This window comes from Hemiscyllium ocellatum, chromosome 5 (genome assembly GCF_020745735.1).
Source record: "Hemiscyllium ocellatum isolate sHemOce1 chromosome 5, sHemOce1.pat.X.cur, whole genome shotgun sequence".
NCBI classification, from domain to species: Eukaryota; Metazoa; Chordata; class Chondrichthyes; order Orectolobiformes; family Hemiscylliidae; genus Hemiscyllium; species Hemiscyllium ocellatum.
The window spans coordinates 27,092,633-27,115,316 of record NC_083405.1 but is presented as its reverse complement, the minus strand read 5'-3'; positions in this window follow the sequence as shown (position 1 = coordinate 27,115,316).

Here is a 22,684-nt window from a genome sequence, read left to right as displayed (position 1 = left end):
CAATATATGCTGAGTGACACCGTTGAGATCTCCAGATTCAGCTTTAGTTAGCTTCTCAGGCAGTACAGTCAGCAACAGGGAGCAGCTGAATATTTAAGGAGGCAACAGAAGAAAACTCTTGTGGTGATCCTCAACAAGAAAGAATACTCCAGTGAATGGAAAGAGCATTTACAACCTACAACGAGACATGCTCCAACAGGAGAGTCACAACTCTCTGGAGAAGGAGAATTAGTAACTCTAAACAGAGGCAGGCTGCATTGTGAGGCAGTGAGCCGCAGGAGCAGTCCAGACCCAGAGTTTAGCGATGAGCAAACAGATATCAGTGAGTATAACGTAAAGTCCCTGGTGGGACAGGGACAACTTTAAAAAAGAGCAGGAATCCAGACAGAAAAAATAAGAAGTTTACAAGTTAGTTAAGGCTTGGAACAAACACCACTGCCACAGTAAACAGACATCTTGAGACATACTGCAGAGAAGGAAGCAATTGGCTATGAAAGAAAAGAGAAACATTGTCAGACCCATAATAAAAACGATAGATGGGACAGATTAAAATCAAAAGCAGATCTGGCCTAATGGGGAAAAAAAATTGGGAGCTTTTATTCAGGCTATGGAAAAGGAGTAATAACCATGATAAAGGTGAGAATAATTTATTTAAACAGCAAAGAGTGGAAACAACTCCCAAGAAAACCACGATGGAAGTGGGAATCAATTGTTAAGCTGCAAACAAAGGGCTTCACACAGTGAAGCCACAAAAAAAGTGAAAATTTCTCCATTTTACTCATAAAATGTCAACCCTCCATTTTAGCCGTAAGTGCAGGAGAACTTTCCAATACATCAGCAAAAAGAAACAGAACTATAAAATAGAAGTCTATAAAGCAAGAAAAATATGACATCAGAAATAAAATTGCCAGGAAGACTTAATTCCAGAGATGGGCCAATTTGGAATAAAATTGTACACCTTGGGCGGCACGGTGGCACAGTGGTTAGCACTGCTGCCTCACAGCGCCTGTAGACCTGGGTTCAATTCCCGACTCAGGCGACTGTGTGGAGTTTGCACATTCTCCCCGTGTCTGCGTGGGTTTCCTCCGGGTGCTCCGGTTTCCTCCCACAGTCCAAAGATGTGCGGGTCAGGTGAATTGGCCAAGCTAAATTGCCCGTAGTGTTAGGTAAGGGGTAAATGTAGGGGTATGGGTGGGTTGCGCTTCGGCGGGTCGGTGTGGACTTGTTGGGCCGAAGGGCCTGTTTCCACACTGTAAGTCTAAAGTAAGTCTAAAAACCTTGGAGATAACAATTGGTGGAATACAGAACAATTTCCAAATTAAGTAATATATCGGAAGCTGAAAAAGTTATGCACTTCAATGTGGGAATCTAGCTGAAGTCATAATTTGCGAAGGTGACAAAGATGCAACAGATACTTTTAGAAACCAGAAAAAGAGACTAATTAGCCCATCATTTCTGCACTGATGGAATAAACGAACTGCCCATTGTAGCCTCACTTTCTGTTATTTGTAACCTTACATTTTACAATTGCAGCTCGAGGTCCCCTGTAAATGAGTTGAGGATTTTTGCATTGACCACCAAGCTGGACAATGATTTCCAGAAACCCACCACCCTCTCGGAGAAAATGCTCTTCTTCATGTCCTCCAAACCTTCTATCAATGCCCTTAGGTTTGTTGCCCTGGTAACTGAACACGCTACTAACGGAAGCAAGTTTTCCCTGTCAATTTCAATTATTTTGGTCACTTCAATTCAGTCCTTAGCTTACTGTGTTCTAAGGAAAACAACCTTAGCCTATAATCTTTCCTCCTAACTCCAAACCTAAAGTCCTGGCAACATTTCTTTAAAATTGCCTTTATACGCTCTCTACAGCAATTATGTCCTTCCTGCAATGTGGTGACCAAAACTGAGCATAGAATTCCAACTGTGGCCTAACCATGGTCTGTCAGGTTCCACCACTACATCCATGCCTTTGTATTCAGTGGCCCAACCAATGAGGGAAGGCATTGCATCTGCCTTCTTTGTTATCGTATCTACAGTCCTGTCACTTTCAAAGATTTAGGACATGCACTCTAAGGTCTCCTGTTTTTTCTTCTTCTCTTAATACTCTCTCATTTATTGTGCATTCCCTTCTTTTGTTTGTCCTCCCTTCATTTTAAGAAGTGCTGAATACTTCTGACAATTACTTCAACCTAGGAAGAATAAAGTTCTTGAAAGAGCAGACGATCATAGAAGAATTCAGCATCCAAGGGAATAAAACAATGATTTCATTAAGTATCTATACGTATTTGTGAAGATGTGCACTAATGGTGATTTCAAGTGAGAATTCATAAGAGACAGAATTGTTGTAGGAATTGATTTTATACAATTTTTTATAGAATCCCTACTCAGTGTGGAAACAGGCCATTTGGCCCAACCGACCCTCTGAAGAGTAACCCACCAAGATCCATTCCCCTACCCTATGTTTTCCCTGACTAATGCACCTAATCTACACAGTCCCTGAAAGCTATGGGCAACTTTAGCATGGCCAATTCACCTAACCTGCACATCTTTGGACTGTGAGAGGAAACCAGAATACCTGAAAGAAACCCATGCAGACACAGGGAAAATGTGCAAACTCCACTCAGACAGTCACCCGAAGCTGGAATCGAACTTGGGTCCCTAATGCTATGAGGCAGCAGTACTAACCACTGAGCCAACATGCTGCCACTGATGGTGAGTCTTTCTCAGATCTATTGTGGCCCAAAGAAGACCAGGCTCCAGAAAAAAGCCATTCATTTTGTGTGTGAAAACAAAAGTCCAAAGTAACACAGATTAATGATAAGATAACAAGATCAATCTTGGCACAAGAGATCAGCAGAGTCTATTGAATTCAAATTCTTATGATTTTGAATTGCAAAATCACACACCAGGAAAGTGAAAAACCAGTAGAGCAAGTAGGGCAGGCACCAAACACAAAGGTTTTTGTTAGAGCAAGAGCAACCTCACCAGTACCAACAGTGCCCAGCTATTAAACATGAATGTTTTATCTATCATACAAAAGGTCACTTTCAGAAAATGTGTGGATAACAGGAAAACAGTTTTTAAAAAAATCAAGAAATCAAAGAGTTATTCACAGAAATGGATTCATGAGATAGAACAAAAGCAGCACAAAACAAAGTATTCCTAAGGCAATTAGATCATTTGAGCCTTTCATTTTGCTAAGCTGAAATTTATGTCAATCTCATGAATTTCAAGTTACCCACTGGGCCAGTGTTACTATGTTATCAGATAGTAGGTCATGGATAAGAAGATACTATCTACAGCTGACAATAATGTCTATGTGGTGCATACAAAGTAACACTTAGGATTAAAGTATGCTACAAGCAACTTTCCAATGTAGGGGACGCCCAATATAAAACCTATACATATTTCACAACCGAGAAACTTCACTCTTGAGTCGAAAACATTTCTGCACCTCAACCTTATCCAAACAGTGGAAGGAGTTAGACTATACAAAGAACAGCCCAGTTGAGGAACACCAATTAAAGGACAGCCAATAGATGAATTCATAGGGCTCCCTAAACTCATGGTGGAACCTAAGTAAGAAACAGAGTCCACTGACATTAATTATGTTGCCAGTCCATGTAGTTTCTACATTTAAAGGGGATGGTGACAGCAACCTACGTCATGAGCAGAGCTCAGAGTAATGAGTCGGCATGTCCATTCAACACTCCTCACGGTGACTGTATTAATACAAATCATGTTCATGTCATCTGTGAGGGATTTGAGAGATTTAAGGAATATAGGCAAGCAAAGAATTTTCATAGAACCATAGAATCCCTACAGTACAGATAGAGGTCGTTCAGCCCATTGAGTCTGCGCCAATCATCTGAAGAGCATCCCACCACCTCCCTAACTTATCCCTGTAACCCCGCATTTATCATGGCTAACCCAACTAGCCTACACATCCCCGACATTATGGGGCAATTTAGCATGGCCAATCCACCTATCCTGCACATCTTTAGATTGTGGGAAGAAATCAGAAACTCACGCAGACACAGGGAGAACATACAATCTCCACACAGACAGTCACCCAAAGCTGGAATTAAACCCAGGTTATACTCAGATTGAGGCTTTAGTGTCACTCTGGGAATATTAGAGCGCTACACATCGATAAAATTTTATCCTGCTCTCCTGATCCTTCACCTGGAAGCACGCAATGGAAGCAATACATGGAAGTTCCAGATTTCTTTGGGATCTGTACAGAGTTAGCTGATACTGGGTCAGTAACTGGAGGGACTTCCAGTTGTCCTCCTGGGTTTACGTAAGGGAGCATTTGTCTCACTTGCTGACTAATCATCTTTGTAAAGGTTTATCTTCTCCAGGATATTGGATGAGGCCATATTCAGGCAGGCTTTGTTACTCCCAAGATAAGTAGGCCTGCTGGTGCTGACAATGTTTAGATGTGCTTGATAGTCTCTTGGGCAAAGATTCCCATACCACCTTTGAAATTATTTCCCAGCAAGAAGTCCATGCCTTCAAGGAGATAAGGGGAGAAAATTATTGAGATAAACATTAACAGAAACAACTCATGTTAATGTTGTTAAGAAATATGAAAGTGGGAGCAATTACATAGGAAGTGTTATTACTACTGTTTCGTCACCAAACATGGAGCCAAATGGTCATTAAGATAACCAATCAAATCCCTTCCTTGGTGATGGTTCTTGAGGAAACTGGATATTGATATGACTCCCTGCACTTCTGCTGTGGTGACAAAATTCATGCCTAGCTGAAAAGTGAAACTCGACAATAAGTTAAAACCTATAAAAGTTTTAATAGGTTAAAATGTCAAGTTTAATAGGTAAAAACCTATTAAAACCAAAGACAAATAAGGTGAGAAAATACATAAGTATATAGTATATTAAAAATAATGCCTCTACTTGCGTCAATAGCTACAGCATAAAAGGAAGCCATTCAGCCCTTTGAGTGTTGGTGGTTCTCTGCAATATAACTGTTCCTACTCCCTGACTCTTTCTTCATGATTCTGCAAAATCCTTCTCTTTAGATTTTTATCCAATTTCTTTGTGACAGCCACAATTAAACCTGACTCTGCCACATTCTCAAGCTGTACATCCCAGATGCTAACCACCGGCTACTTAAAAAAGCATTTCCTTAAGTTTGCCTTGTTTTGTTTGCCATTCGCCACAAGCCTGGGTCCTTGCTTTGTCAATCCTTTGCCAATGAAAAAGGTTTTCTCTGTCTGCACATCACTTTATTTCGAACACCTCTATCCAGTGACCTCTCAACATGCTGTTTTCCAAGCAGAACAGATCCAATTCCTCCAATCTATGCATGTAACTGTAAACCCTAATCCTTGGAATCATTCTTGCAAATCTTTTCTACAACTTCTTTAAAACCTTCAGATCTTTCTTAAAGCACAGTGCTTAGAATTGGACACAAAACATCGGTTGAGGCCAAACCAGAGTTTTATAACTGTTCATCATAAATACCTTTTGTAATCTTATGTTCCTTTTTATGGAGTCCATGAACCACACACCTTTACAGCCACTTGTCAACCTGTCCTGCCATTTTCAACAATTTGGGCATGTATACCCCAGATCATTCGACTCCTTCATCCTCTTTAGAATTGTATCCTTCTATCCCCATTCTTCCTGATAAAATGTATTAGTCCACATTTCTCTGCTTTAAATTTCATCTGCCATCTGTCCATCCATTTCTCCAACTTCCTTAAAATCTTCTTAACATCTTCAAGTTCAATACTTCCAAGTTCAATGCCACCTTTAAGTTTTGAAATTGTGCTCCATAACAAAAGTTTAAACCGTTAACATCGATCAAGTAAAGCAATAGTTGTACTGAGGCCTGGGAAACTCTTAATATATACCCTCCTTCTGTCTGTAAAAGAACTCTTTGTTTCTTGTCACTCAGCCTACTTCATACCCATGTTACCACTGTCTCTGGGATGAGAGCTATGTCCTGTGATGAGAGGCTGAATAAATTAGGCCTTTATTGTCTGGAACTTAAAAGAATGAGAAGTGATCTCATTGTGTAAAATTCCGATAGGGTTTGGCAGGGTAGACACTGTCTGGGGAATCTAGAACAGGGGGTGATTATTTAGGATTGACATTTGAAACTTTTTTTCCCCTAGCAGTGTGCAAATGTTTGGAATTCTCCAGCCCAGATGGCTGTGAGTGGCCCATCATTGAATAAAAGTGAGGCTAAGATAGACAAATGTTTGGACTGTCAGGGAATCAAGAGGCTTGAGGAGTGGGCAAGAAAGGGGAGTTGAAGTCAAATATCAGCCATGACCCTTTGAATGATGAAGCAGGCTCTACAAAATGGATAATCAATTCCTCGTCCCAGTTCTTATGTCTTGAATAAATCCATAAATAATCCTTTCTGACAGCTATCCCATCGCTGAGGTTAAACTGGCTGACTTGTAATTGCTGAACTTATCCTTTCATTTATTTTGAACAAGGATTTAATTTTTAATTTGTTCCTGAGATCTGAGAGACCATGGCTAGGCCACCATTTACTGTCAATCACCAATTGCTTTGGAGCAAGTTAAAAAAATCACATAACACCAGGTTATAGTCCAACAGGTTTATTTGGAAGCACTAGCTTTCGGAGTGCTGGTCCTTCATCAGATAACTGTGGAAAAGGATCATAAGACACAGAATTTATAGCAAAAGATCACAGAGTCATGCAACTGACACAACATATTGAACAAATTTCGATTGCTTTTAAGTCTTTCATCTTTTAGAATGTGTTGCAGGTTTCGGTTTATTAATATGTAAACTCCAGAACCTCTTTCAAGTCACTTTCTCGAGATACCTTAAGGTTTTATAAAAAAAAGTGACATCTCAGCTCAGACAATGCATTAACAGTGTGAGGTTAAAGTCTGCCTGTATCCCAGTCTTGAGTCAGACTGGTTCTATTTCCAAAGTAGGAATTTATACAATATCACATGGATTGACCGTCTGTGTTGACTGCCTACAGATTGTGCGCTTTTTAAACAAAACAGAATGTATCTGCAAATACAATTCTGCAAATGCAAACTCACCCATACACTTATATGTGTGTGTGCATGCATGTGAGGGGGAGAGAGAGAGAGAAAGAGAGAGAGAGAGAGAAAGAGAGAGAGAGAGAAAAAATGTGTGTAAGTGAGTGTGAGTGCATGTGAGTGTGTTTGCATGTGTGCACTTATTGGAAGTGTACATATGTGTGTCTGAGAGAGAGTGTGTGTATGAGAGAGGGTCTGCGTGACTGTGTGAGTATGTAAGAGTGTGCATGTATGTGTACATGCGTGAGTGAGAGTGTACGGTGTAGTGGGGTCACCTGCAGCGTGACATGAACCCAAGGTCCCGGTTGAGGCCATCCTCATGGATACCGCACTTGGCTATCAGCCTCTGCTCTGCATTGTTGGAAATAGAACAAGTCTGACTCAAGACTGGGATTCAGACAGACTCTATCATCACACCTTTCATGCAGTGAGAGCTGAGATGTCACCTTTTTTATAAAACCTTAAGTTATCTCAAGAATGTGACTTGAAGGAAGTTCTGGGATTTACACAATAATGAATTGATACCTGCAACCCATTCTAAAAGATGAAAGACTTAACAGTGATCTGAGTTTGTTAAATATATCGCATCAGTTGCATGACACTGTGATATTTTGCTATAAGTTCAGCTTGGTGTACGGCGTAGGGCTGTACTTCCAGATAGTGATGCTTTTCTGCACGTGCTGCCTTTATCTTTTGGGTTGGTTGTTGCAGTGTATTTTGTAGATGTTACATCCTGCTGCCATTGTGCATCAGTGGTGATGGAAGGGACAGTTGAATGAGGCATATCAAGTAGAATGCTTTGTCCTGGATTGAGTGGAGCTTCTTGACTGTTGTTGGTGTTGCACTCAAGCAAGCAGATGGGAAGTATTCCTGCACAGTCCCGACCTGATTCCAGTCTGGATAAGCTTAATATTTTCATATCTTGAGTTTTCTGGCACCACCCCAGTATCTAAGGAGGACTGGAAGATTTTGACCACTACCTCCATATTATTTTGTTCTTACTTCCCATTGAATCTGACTGATTTATCAAATTTAAGTACAGTTAACCATTCTATTACCTTGGCTTTTTTGGGTTTTTTTAGGTTATTGACTACCTTGTTTTTCACACTGACTTCAGTAACGTCTTCCTCCTAGGTAAGAGACAGGTGAACAGTGCCTACTTCATTGTTCAGCTATGCCGTCTGCCTTCACCCCAATCAACCCCCATCCTTATTTTACCTGCCTTTACTAGTTACATGTCTTTGAATACTTTCCGATATACCCACTTACATTTCATGCCAACCTCTATTCGTATGGTCTCTTTGTCTCTCTTATTTCTTGGTTCCATTCCTTCCTAAAGTTCCTGTATTCCACCTGGTTCTCACCCATATTATCCTGACATCCCTCATACTCCCCCTTTTTCTATTCCATCCTTTTGTCATCCAGTGATTTGTGGGTTGGAGTGCCTTAACTTCAATCCTCAGAGAAACGTACCTCAAACTGTACTTGAACCACCTCTTCAAAGGCAAGCCACTGTTTGTTTTTTTGCTGTTCATGTATCTGCAGTGTTCAATTGTTCAGTGTTTCATTATGTGTGCCAGTGGCTGTTGGCTGTGTGCTGTGTGTGATTGGTTTAGCCTGGGTGTGGTCACTTAAGAATAAACTAAACTGAGGGAAGTTGTTGTAAGCATAAGATGGCAGACATTTTGAAGTGTTGAATAGAACTCCTATTACAGATGTAGAAGCTGGGTTATCATCTCTGATTATCTCTGAGGCATAAAATACAGTAGTTCCATTATAAACTTATAATGAAAATTGCTTATATAAATTTGTCTTTTTATAATACTGCATGTCTATAAAGACTCCTGCCAATTTTAGCCGATGTTCCATAGGAAGCATTCAATTTGGATAGATTACAGCATTGTGTGCCACCTGTTCTTCCCAAGACTGCAAGAAATTACAGAGAGTTATGAATACAGTCCGGTCCATCAAGCAAACCAGCCTTTCAGCATTGATTTCATCTATACGTCCCACTGCCTTTGGAAAGCAACCAATGTAATCAAAGAGCTCTCCCACCTCCAGTTTTGTTGTCTTCCACCCTCTTCCGTGGGCATAAGGTCTGGAAGTTTGAATACGTATATGAGCAGATTCAAGAACAGCTTCTTCCTCATTATCATCAGACTTTTGAGTGCACATCTCAATTGTTCATGTTGATGCCTCCCTCTGCATCTTCTCTGTGGCTGTAACACTGTATTCTGCACTCTGCTCTGGTACCCGATGCATTTTGTACAGTATGATCTGCCCATAGGGCACTACTTTTCACTGTATCTCGGTGCATGTGACAAGAATAAATCAAATCAAACCAAATCACTCAAAGAACTGTGAGGTAACAACTACTGAGAAAATGCGATATTAAAGTTGCTGTCAAATATAGACAAGTTCCGTTATAAATGTGAATATAAGGAATGCAAAAATAAGGACAGGGAACATGACCTTAAAATGAAGACACGTTTACAGGTATAATTGTGTCTGATCAATCCCTTTTCTGTAACTGAATTTGATTTTAAACCCAGTTCCATTTAGTTTCCAATCAGAATCAAGTGGGAATTGCAGCATCCCTAAGTCGGTGAGGAAAAATCTGATTGCCGGTAAGGATTGCCAGTAGGTGACTTCCTTGTGGCTAGCGGCAAAGGGGTATTAGTTGGAATGGACAGTGTGCAGAATTCATGCCCATCCTAAATCCTAACAAATCAGACCAAGCTGATGTCAGGAAAAGGGAACAAAGATATAAAAATAAGAGTTGTACCTTTCCACTTAAAATGAATGTCATTCATTGTTTTGGCAGTCACATAAGTTCAATGAAACCCTTTATGTGCGTGTGAGGAAGAATTATCCAAGGTCTTAATTTTTTTTTGTTGTGTCAAGCATGAATGCATAAGGTGCAAGTTTCAAATTTAACTTGATACTCAGTTATTGAGGTCATTTAATAGATTAAAGCAATGTGCAGGATGGACAGAAAGCTCAAGTCTTGATCCTTCCTCTCAGTTGAGTTAATTCATCCCAGCTAGCCTGTCATTCCTGATCATAGTATCCTTGGCTAGCGAATGCAAATATTAGTCACAGTCCAAATATTATGCAGTGACCCCTGCTGGGAAGTATGTGTATCTGAAAGCTAGCTGCGGAAAATGATTGGCCTTACTGCAATGCCCTTTGTGTCCAAATATCCCGCAAACATTGACCTCACATAAAAATATCTACGTAGGTGGTGGCTTGGAATGCTTCCAGCACCTATGGAATTGTGCAAGGGTCAGAATTTTCCAGAGAACAATGAGCAGGTTTATAGGGGCATAACTTAGTTTCTAAAAATTCTTATTTCTGCCTTGACTTATTTCACATAATTTGTGCATGTCAAATTGGCTGCACTTGCTGAGGAAATGTATATTCCAAAACTCACATAGGTTAAAGCTCTAGTGTGACATTTAAGTTCTGATTTTATGGAAAGGTTGAGCTCATTCTATCTCAACCATCAGTGCCAACACCAAGGGAAAAAAACAAATAATGAGATGACAGTATGTGACTGGAACACAAAAAGTATGACACATCATCTAAAAACCATTCCCTAGATGGAGATTGACAGTCCCTTTAATGTGGAATAAAACAGCTGGGATGAAAAGTGTCTGTGAGTACATGTGCCTTGAGTCCTGAGTGACAGAGCCTCTATGAAGCTTTCTGTGTTTGCATGCATTTTCATCATAGCTAGATGATAGAATGACAGATACTGTGAAAATATTTCAAGCATTTTGCATTGGAGGAAAGATCATAAAACTCACTAATTGGTGTTTAGGCAGACATTGCAGATAGATGTGCTGTTGAGATGTCTTAACAGCGAGATTAGATAAACGTAGCTCATAGCCTTATATTAATATTGAAAGGCTGAAAGCAAGTCTGAGTAAATTGGGACGATTGCGGGGTATATCTTTGTGATTGAACACAGGGGGACTGAAGGGAATTCCTTTCACAAATATGTGTTTGGTCATATCTGTTTATTGTTTTGTTTATTTGCAATAAATCTATGGACAGTACTAGGTGATATAAAACTGCTCTGAAGCAGCAATGGTAGAAAAATGCTCTAACTGGCAGTACAGCTGTCTATTGAGTTACATTGCAGCTGGTTCCTCAGCAATGCATCATATCAGATGTCAGAAAATGTCAATGTAATTTCTGTGTAAAACAATCAGTTCAATAAAAATATTTTTCAATATCTATTTCAACAGAAAGAAATCAAATGTTACTTTTATTCCAATGTTAATGTAATTAAAAATATTTTTAAAATCAATCATGAAAATGATTTATTGAGCATCCGCTTGTTTTTCTGTATTCCGTAGGTAATGTACCTTCCATTTGCTAGCTTACCTGCTTCTAAGTAATAGGACTGTGTGTGAGTGTTATGTTTGTGTGAGTGAGAGAGAGAGAGAAAGAGCATTGTATAGGAGGGAGGCATGTGTATAGATATTGCTGAGGGTACAGTATGACATATTTATACTGTTTATACTTACATAGATTGGTCTATAGATTGGTACATATAATACTTTTCAATGTAACTTAGCCATCCCTTTATATTATAATTAGAAACAATGTGGTAAAATACCATCCTCACTATCTGTTGGGGTATCTAATAGTTTTTACATTTGGCCTCCTACAGCAGATTACCCAGCTACACTCACCCAACCTCCATTTAACAAGCTCAAGTTACTACCCCTCAAGAAATATTCCAAATTCTGCAGGAATTAAACAATAATATCCACACCACTGTGAACAGGAGAAAAATAATGGAGACATTAAAACTCATCCATTTTTTACATTTTCTTTGAAGACTTTAGTTTATCACCTATTAAAATATTACAAATGGAAGGAAAGCCTGTTTAACTGGGAAGTTATAGGTGGAAGGTCATAAGATGGAACTGCTGAGAATGCACAGAACTAAAGTTGTCAACTATACAGGTAATGTTACCTGTCCTTCCAATCGCTGTTCTAGAGTAATGAAAAAATATTTAGTTAGTTTAATTATTAGAATGAGAGTCCAGCGTACTTACCACACATCAACATAAAACAGATAGTTAATGTGTTGGAGCCTCCATCATGCATACATGTGCGTATACCCAATGTCTGTTAAACTCTCCATCTCGAATGCAGGCGCATTTTAAAAAGAAGAATTTAATATTCTATGTCACATTTCTCAGAATTTGAAAGGACACACCACTTTGTTTCTCCATGAAAAGAACTTGAATGTAAAATGACAAAAATTGTCCAAATCAAGATGCCATATTCAGGATCTCACTGCAGCAACAGTTCTATGGAGCAAAATTTCACGCTGGGTGTAGTTTTATCTATTGTCCTTATGCTGAAGACTAACTATTCGGGATGCCTTTAAGGCATTTCATTCAATATGGTCAATAGGATCTATGTTTCTTGAGATCAGGCATAGGCCTCACTCCAGCCCTACGTGGAACTTGATATAATCAGCAATCAATCCCATTGGCATTGCTTTAGAGCTCACATGTTGATTATAGAAAGTAATAAAAATTGCTGATTATTGGCCTCAGCCTGAAAATGCCTTAGGCTTCCCCAGTAGAGTGGACATCATGCAATGATCCATTAAGGTGTGCTGCTATGGGCATAGGCACACATCCAATTACATTCATGATCTTTTACTTAGAGCTTGATACAGGGAAGGCAGCAGGTGAAAGTTCACTCCCACCCATTCTATACTTCACAGCACCATTGATCCTGCAGCATTGAGGCTATTGACTTTTACATATTTCTGTAATCTTTAATCTCTCATAATATCAAAACTTCCTCTTTATGTCTGTTTTCTCACTCTCCCCTTTTTTACTATATTTTCTTCATACTTATCATGTTGGGATTGTCAATAGTATCCTAAGATAAATGGAACACATTTTCAATTTGAGAATTGCAGACCTAGAATGTAGAGAAAGCAGAGCTTGTCAGTTTTGAAGTAAATTCTGGATTAGCGGTGCTGGAAGAGCGCAGCAGTTCAGGCAGCATCCGAGGAGCAGTAAAATCGACGTTTCAGGAATAAAAGCAGAGAGCCTGAAGGGTGGAGAGATAAGCTAGAGGAGGGTGGGGGTGGGGAGAAAGTAGCATAGAGTACAATAGGTGAGTGGGGGAGGGGATGAAGGTGATAGGTCAGAGAGGGGGGTGGAGTGGATAGGTGGAAAAGAAGATAGGCAGGTAGGACAAGTCATGGGGACAGTGCTGAGCTGGAAGTTTGGAACTAGGGTGAGGTGGGGGAAGGGGAAATGAGGCGAGTTTGTTTCAGGACATGGTTGAAGAGCTTCAGGGCAGAGGAAATGACCTGGGAGTTGCAGTGGGAGAGAGATTCCCTGAGATTCTTGTAGACAGAGGAGGAAAACTTCTTCAAGGCAGGCATCCAGAATCTGGTTTCCAGCATCTGCAGTCATTGTTTTTACCTAGTTTTATAGTAAAGCTTGTTCCCTAACAATGTGGTCCATTTCAAATTTAACCTTCCTTTTGTTTTTCATTTCTTTTACCTACATCCTTGTGAAATTGCTCATTTAATGTCAAATATTGTTATGGAGCATTTACACCTCACTGAAAGTGTTAGATTTGAATCCAAACCCAAAGATGAAAGGACAGAACAGTAACCCATACTTCCTCCCATCCCACACTCCTCTTTAAAATGCCTTGTATTCAGGCATTTTTTTTTACTCAAGAGAAGGTATCCTTTGCAGAGTCCTGTTTCCTGAATCTCCTCCCCACATCCCAATAGCCGACCTTGTATGCAGTAACTGTTATATTATCTCTGAAATTTACCAGTAAGGCTTCAGTTTTAACAGACCAAATAACAAGCTTAACCAAGTGGAAATGAGCAAAGCCAACCTGCCTCCCTTGGTGAAATCAGGACAACCCTCTTGTCTGAGCATATTTTCATATTGATGTATACATTAGAAATGACAAATGGAAACTGATCATATTAAAGCAGCAGTAGTCTCAAATCCCTGTCAGACTATTTATAGGCTAAATCAAACCATCTAATCCAAAGCACAGTTATGTCAGTATGCTGTATTTAGGGAGTATGGTTAAATAAAATCTATCTGCTGCTCAGGTGATAAAAATGAATGTTAAGGACTTCATGTCTAATGGTTTATTTCAGAATTTACAGCCACTGAGAGACTAAACACAGTAAACATCAGACAGACAATTGCTTGGGGAAATAAATTATAAAATACTATAACTGAAAGGACTTAGACAATGAATTATGCAATATTATCTGTTTTCCCAGCTTCATAATGTAGTAGTTGCAAAGAGTAATTTGGCTTATGATGCCTTTCAAAAGCAATACTGCAAAACAAATTTGAGTATGCAGCACTGTAATACATATTAAGAATCTGATTTGTACTGCACAAAACTAAGGCAGCTAAAGATTATGAAATATCATTTCTAGAGGTGAGAGTGTCGAGACTTTAATTCTCCCAAACACTGACAGAATCGACAGTTCAGCACAAATTTTTAAAATGACAATATTTCTCTTAGCGACCAATAAAGAAGATATTTTCTGCATTTAATTTGTTTGAAAATAAGCTATTTTGCGTTGTGCTATTATAATACAGCTGCGTATAATTTCTTTGTTTGGCCCAGATTTTGCCGTCAGCAGTGAAGAGAAAATGTCTGCTGCTGACTTTGAAGAAATCTGCCTGTAGAGGTATCTCTGTGGCAAAGGTTATCTTCCCCTGGTGCCAGCTTTAATCTGACACCATGACAGGGGGGATCTTCAGATATTTGACAACAGTAGTGTCTCAAGTAGCATAAGGAGCCAATCTCTTTGAAGAACTCTCACAGACTGTAAACCAGGATGTAAAATCCATTGAGTCTTTCACTTTTAGTTAAAACCTTATAAAGTATTAATATAAATTCATCCAGAGCTTTCCACTGAAGGAATTACTAAGACTCCGATTCCCTGGTCAATGTCGACTGTGAGATGCAAAAGATATTCTTTGAGTGGCTTTCCCTGAGATCCACTCACCAACTGGAATTTACAAACCAGAGACAATTAATTACATGCATTCAGGGCATGCTTCCTTTCAACGAATGAGATTTCACCTCTGAGAACTGCCAGTACATCAGAGAGCCAGCAACCTTCCAGACTCAGCAGCACCACCAGGAACACTGGTTACTGTTGGCACTGCAGGAGGCCCAAGCAACCACCACAAAGGCAGCCTCAGGATAAAGGTGAGGATGTGGAGTTTGATGGAGCCAGTCAGGCAGGCCTGCTTGAGGGGAGGGTTCAGTTGCAAAAGTGGGGCAAGGGGTCCTTTAAGTGTTGCGCTGTGGGCAAACCTCCTTGATTCACAAGTTGCCAAATCACAAGACCCTGGTAACTCCCTTGCCCAATCCCAAGCCTGCAGGAAGATCACTAGAATTTACCAGATCATCTCCCCGTATGGTAATAGGTCATCTACCATTGGTGAAAATACCAATGATGGAAATGTGTGACCTTTATGTGGCCTTCAATCAAATCCTTAAAGGATTCAAATTAGCTCAGAAAAATTGGATTGTTTACCACCTTCCCTGCTGTTGGTAAAATGCTATTGGTATGAGGAAGGCAATGGGCTTCCTGCCTCATGTCTTTATACCCAGTTATGTGCTCCACTGTCTACTCCCAGGGTCCTGTGAAATGCCAACCATCAGTTTAAGCAGATAGTTAATCTGACCACTGCACAGTAGAAGATAGAACCACATTGCTATTCCTCCATGGTATCCTTCTGTTCCATTTTAATATGCATATTTTCTTAATATAACAAATGTAACATTCCATAACTTTGATGTGATGTAACACAAATTTGTTGCATAAACAGGACCACTAAAAAGAAATAAATAGCAGTCTGGTTTGTTGAAGAAGGAAATCTGTGCATTTATATATTGTACCAGCCATCCTCAAATCAGCTCTCGGCCATTCATCAGCAGCAACTTACTTTGTAATGTGCAAATATCACTGATGGGAGGCAAACGGTAACTAATGGGCATGGCAAGGTGACACAGCAAATGAGACAAATGGCCAGTCAGTGTTTTTTGAAACAGGACGGACTTCATTATTCTGCTTTAAATATTACTCTGGTAAATTTCTTCAAATAGACAGTCAGAACCATGATCTTGAATCTCACACAAAAACTGGCCTACCTGACATTGCCTGAAACACTGAGGTTTAACCCCATGTCCTCTTGACTCAGCATTGAGATATCTACCACTCAGCGCGCTCGCAATCATAAAGTGAAAGTATTGGACTAATTCACTCCTTACGCAGCAGAATCAAGTGGCTAATCAATTGCTTCGTTTATCTGAGTCCAAGTTTGACTCCCATGGTTACCCAAGTTGGTTGTCCTTTTTTTTGGGGTGTTTTGGCGAATTTTCTTCAGGAACCTTAAATGGAGCAGTATGGGGTTCCAAACTGTTCCATTCTGCACCGAGGACGGTTGAAATGCTTCATTTACAAAATTGCGCTGTTTCATTCTCAGATCACGGTAGGTGATTTGGGGTTTGAAGGTACAACTAGCTTCAATTTCAAGTATGTTATTGCGAGTGGCCTGCAAGGAGGCAAAAAGAGCGAGGGCATGTTGAAAAAAATAGCCTTGCATAAAACTAAAAATTGTAACCAAAGGGCACCTAAACTGCACTCCACACTCCTTTGTGTAATCTATTAGTACACATATATCATTCAACAGACAGAGCTATATGCTCTACCTATAATTCTGTCTGTGCAGTTCTACTGCCAGAATTATTTGATCTGACCAATTTCTTTGCATTATCTAGTGTTTGCATGAACACAAGGGATCACCAGTAGATGAATTGTGCCAACTGACAAGGACAGTGCCAAATGATGAACAGCTATCACCAACATGATTTCTTATCAGTAAAACAAAATGGAAGCTTTTATGTGACCATTGGGTAGCACTGATAATGGACATTCTAGGACTCATCTTGTGTGAATAGCTCTGTCAGGACTGGAAGGCAATAGCAAGCAAGGGAAAGATACAGCAGGGGACCCATAGCAGAAATCACTCCAATGTCAAGGCAATACAAACATAGCAGGTCCCGATTTGGCAATTTGAAGAGATGGCAGCTCCAGGTAATAGCAATGATACAATTAGGAATGTGGCTAAACACTGCAATGTTTCTGAGAGACCTTTTTTTGTTTGTAATGTGAACATCATAGATTGCCAGAAGGCATTACCACATGATCTCAATATTCTGTGCAACTGCCCTAAAAGAATGGCTGCATTTTCATATCTATTTTGTCCTAAGTAGAAAAAACAAGGAAATTTGGGCTACTAAAATTTCATGCAAGTAACCTCAGTCATCATCAGTTGAGTGGCGATTTTTAATTCCATTTGTTTCTGTGTTGCTGAAAATTCCAATGACAGAACCTGCAGTGAAACCCCGGTGAGTATGTGCTGAATGTGAGGAAGATATCAACAGAAAGGAAAAAAATACAGTTTAGTGTCAAAACACTGGTTTATTAAATAATAAATTTTCAAACAATGTCATAGATTACTCGAGTTATTGTCATCATTCTGCAATAAAACAAGGCTTTCTCCTAGTTTAATATTCTGGCTGCTCTCCCTCAATTTCCTTTCCGTGTTTCATTCTTAAACAGTATTCTGTAAGTAAAATCATCTTCAGCATTTGCAAATCAGGAATCAATTTGAGTAATTTAATCACAAATATTCACCCTGTGCCCTTTTGTGTAAGACATTTCCATTTGTAAAATAATTTCTTTTCTTGCAGGTATGTTAAATGGTCTAATCCTGCTTTTTGTTGGATTTCCTTTGTCCTGCTTTATTTCCCTCGCCTATTCCTCGGCCAATAACACTCTGTTTTACTAGAAGCTTGGCTGGATCATTTAGCCTGTACAAATTCAACTATTAAAAAATGTCATGCAAATGAGAAATAGCTGATAAATTGAAAATACATATATTTATTTAAAAATAAAAAAAGAAGCATTGAGGCTGACTTCTGAACTGCTTCTCTGCTGCACTGATGTATTGTCACCCATAGTCTTGTGTGTTGCATATCTGTCTTCCTGCAGTCCAGTGTTACTTACAGTTATTTAACTACCTTGTCTTCACCAAGAGACCAGGTTGCCATGCACTTTCACTTCAGGCATTCATCACCAAGGTCAAAAGGTGAATATTGTAATCTATTACACCACAAGAAACCTAATGAAAAGCCCCATCATTATCCAATTTAAAGGAAGGCATGTAAAAAGACCGCACTATAATTCAAATTGTTTTGTTTCCCTGAAGCTAAATTTGCTACGTGATTGACACCTCTTGATGATAATACTTATTGATATGGTGATGTTAATTGTGTAGATATTTGCGCAACCCCATATTCCTGAGGTAAATGCATGTTCTTAACCTAAGACTGAACCTGATTTTGAAATGTGATTCAGGGATGAGGTAGATAGATAATTGAACTCAAGAGGATTTTCAGTCTTATACAGTGGGATGGAAATAACAATATATTCTGAATCTATTAGGATACCAATCTTCCAGTCATTTGAACCCTCGGTGGATGATTGTGTATATATCACTATCAAAAGGAAATGTTCTTTTCTCTTCTGGTTCTGCAACATACCTTAGCTATCGCACATTAGCTGCACATATGCTGTAGAGGTTTGAATTCTTTAGCTGCCTCTTTTACCTGCTTCAACAAATGTAGCTTGCAACACAAAAGGTTAGAATGGCTAAGGTCAATCAATACACACCTTCTTTTATTATATGTTGCAATCAAATCTACTTAAATGTAAATTGGATATGGAAAAAATATCCTGACAAAGTTCAGCAATCAATTTGTAATTTGTTAGTGATTTCAGGCCCTGGTCAAAAACATCTGCATTTTTAAAATTAAAATTTTCGTAAGTTGTTTTTCTGAAAATATGCTACCTGCTTCAAAATACATTTATTCTGAGGTTTCACTGATATCAGCTTGGCTATGGTATTTTGCAGTCATGCCATGGTAAATCTGAATTGTAACGAGAAATAGGTATTGATAATTCTGCAGACGTTTCTGGTTATAATATTCGATATTCTTGTTTTATTGATATTTACTACATTAAAATTGGGATCCCCATTTTGCATGGAGAAGCACAATGACCTCCTTCTCATCCCCAGGTGCAATAGTCTCTTTCTGTGTTGAATTATTCTATGATTTTTGAGGTTACTTAATAGCAGAGCCTTGTCTTTAGCTAAGCTCATGTCAAGTTAGACCAGTACAACAAGAATAACACTGAAGCAAAGATTCTGCCTTACGATAGCTCCAGTCTAGATACCTAAAGAACGTGAACTGAACTTGATGTAATAAGTAAAGCAATAAAGAACACAATGGCCAGATCAATATAAGACTGCAGGTGAGGACCTTATACTTGAAAGGAGCTCAGGTAGGAGTAGGTAAGACAAGAGATCCATGTCCTATACATTTATACACATAATTGGGACTTAGAGGCCTGATTTCAGCTTGAGCCTGTCAGACTCCTGGCATCTTTTCTCTAGCAAAGGTAGCAGTCACCTGAGAAAGGCAATACAATGCCACCTGAATCATTTTCTGGTAACTGAAATGAACTTGAGGGAAGAATAGATTGATGCTACTGAGATTATTACAAGTACCGATCTTGGCATTTGACAGATGGACTCTGCCGAGTTTATCACAGAGACTTTGAGCATGGTCTGTATATGGAAAATGTAGGTGACATTTTTTTAATGTGACTATCCTTTCACACTCAACTTTTTAATCACATTAACCATTCAATAATAGCAACCAGAATGAACCTAGAAATATTAACAAATAAAGAAACATAGAAAAAGTGGACATTTTTAGTAAAACAGTATGCTGAACTGTCATGGTGACAGGCAAACATAATCAGGATTTTAAAAAATACAAAACTTAGACTAAATAATTTACTACATAATAAGTGTGATTTTCCTGTTGTTGGTAATATGAATGAAAAATTTAGTTGGAATATTTCTGTCTTGCCAAAGTTTAGCCTACAATTATCAACAGGAAGGACTTAATTCCTGAGCTGTATTTGTGTAAAGGTGAAGTGACAATAGAATCTGCTGATGAATTTTCAAAGTCATTTTTTGCATTAAATTAAACAGGTATCCAATCATTTGAATGAAGCAACATGTAGTAATGCACCAAGATGGTAATTTGGTGCTCAAAATTGAAGTCTGTAATCATTTGAAATAAGTGATTTTGAATTAAGAAAAGACACTATTTGGAAAGTAATCCAAAAACTGAATCATTCTAGTAATCAATGATTATGCCGCGCAATTTTTATTTTACTTTCAAAGCATCTATGCAGCTATCTAATCAGAGAGAAATTTATGACAATAACATTGCCTCTATTAAATGGAAGGCTTCTAGAGGACCTCATATCTTGAGGTAAACGTTCCTCAACTCACTATTTATTGGAGCATTGTTAGTGTATTGGAGAAAATTTCCTCTGCTTAGTATTTGTAGCAAAATGAGCAATCCATTCATTTTTGAAAGTGTTTCCAGTTTTGCAGAGTAAACACTGGAGTACATTTCCAATGTTGTTAAGCATAGCAACCAGAGGAATTCTTATTCCTGTTTTTCACTAATTTAGTTATGATAGGCCTTTATACTGCAAAATGTAATCAATATGATCTTATCAGATTTGACATGAGTTGAAGATTACTGTAATTAAGTTTTAAGCTAATTGCTCTTTTGCTGTTCTGCAAAGCCTTGTGAATACTATTTGCATATTAATCTTTATGGGTGGGCTCCTGCATAAATGCTCTAAGCTCTGTTCAATCAAAATACAGAAAGTGAATTTATTTTCACAATGCTGCAGTGACGATTATGCTTCAGTGAAATCAGAATATAGAATAAGAAGAGTAAATTACTGGAATGTTGGGGAACAGAATTTTGCAGATTTACAAATATCTTTTAGTGAGAAACCTCAATACAGCCAGACCTATTTCTGTTGTATACATGTTCAAAAGGATTGTTGTATATGTCAGTATTGCAGTGGGAATATTCAACATTTTTGTAAATCAACACACACTGTTGTTATCATTGGTGGCCATCAACAATTTCCCAGTGAGGTTGAAAGATGTTTTGCCGTTATATTTCTTTCTGGACTTCTCAAATGTACACAAAGTCTCAACCAGTAAGAAATGATTAATTATGTGATAAAATAGATCCATCATATATAAATAGTCATAAGAATGCATATAACCTATAAATTGTTACATGAGAATATCAACATACTGACTGCAGTATTCCCACTTGTGTTTGTTTAACTATTTGCTTGTAAAAGCAATCTTCCTATTTCTAAGCATGAACTACAATTCCCCAATGATCCTCTAGGCAGGACTATTTATACAGACAGGCTGTTTACAAAAGCCTCAAATATTATGGAAATAGTGGTTTATAGAGTTTGCAACATAATAAAAGGCCCTAAAGCTATTATGACCTTATTATCCCAGTAACGTACAGGCCAGTATTTTGATCAGCTTAGTGACTGTCATCTTCAAAATCATTATGTCTTTTTTATTTCCAGGCCATGGGTCAATTTTGCCTAAACCCACACTCGTGACCTATAGTGCAGCATTACTCATTTCCTACTTAATGGTCTGAAAATAGGAGCATGTCACTGCATTTTGAAACATGAATCAATAAGCGGAATGCCACTGACGCAATGTTTTAATCTATATTCTGTCTTCTTATTCCCCCAGTAGATCCTCTATTGTTACCTCCTGCCATTAGTTTTCCCCAACAGCTAGGTGGTCTTTATAAAGGTTATATCAGACCCTAATAGTTTTTGGTGCCTCATTCCCAACATGAAACAATTATCTCCATGAGGTGCGCCACCTAGTGGCTCTGATAAAAATACCAATTTTGCCAACATTAGGATTCAAATTCCTTGCTATCAAGGCTGGGAGTTCAATCCCTACAGCAAGCAGCTTATGTCTACCAAAACAATTTTTTAACCCATTGCCCTTTGCATTTGATAAAACGGTCTCATATTACTTTACTTTGTTTTCCACGTTACACTTTCATGGCATGGTAACTTTTATTGTGCCTCTTTATCAGAAAAATAATACATTCAGTTTTATTCTCTCATTTTAGTGCACAGGCTGTTCTTTACTGCTATAGGTCATTCCTTTTTCATAAAAAAAAATTAATCACTTCACTGAGACATTAAGTCACACAATGCATTAATTTTTATTACATTCACAAAGTGGACATTTTGTCGTGTGCAAAAAAATTAATTAGAAATAACTGCAGGCTGATTTACCTGAGAAACATGCAGTCCTCTTTGTGTATAATATTGTTCTGTGCATACAGAGATCTCATTAATTAGTGTGACCTCCATTCAAGAGTGGAGCTGAAATTGAATGTGGTTACATCTATTTCAAAGGAAGGTGTTCTTATCCTACAAACTGTAACCCTGTCACTTTCCCATGTCAGCCATGCTGAATATGGTATTATCTGGGGATTCGACTAACTGAGGTCATCAAAGCAATGTCAGGTGCTTGTTCTCTGAACCCACTGAAAACTGTGCATGAAGAAATGGTC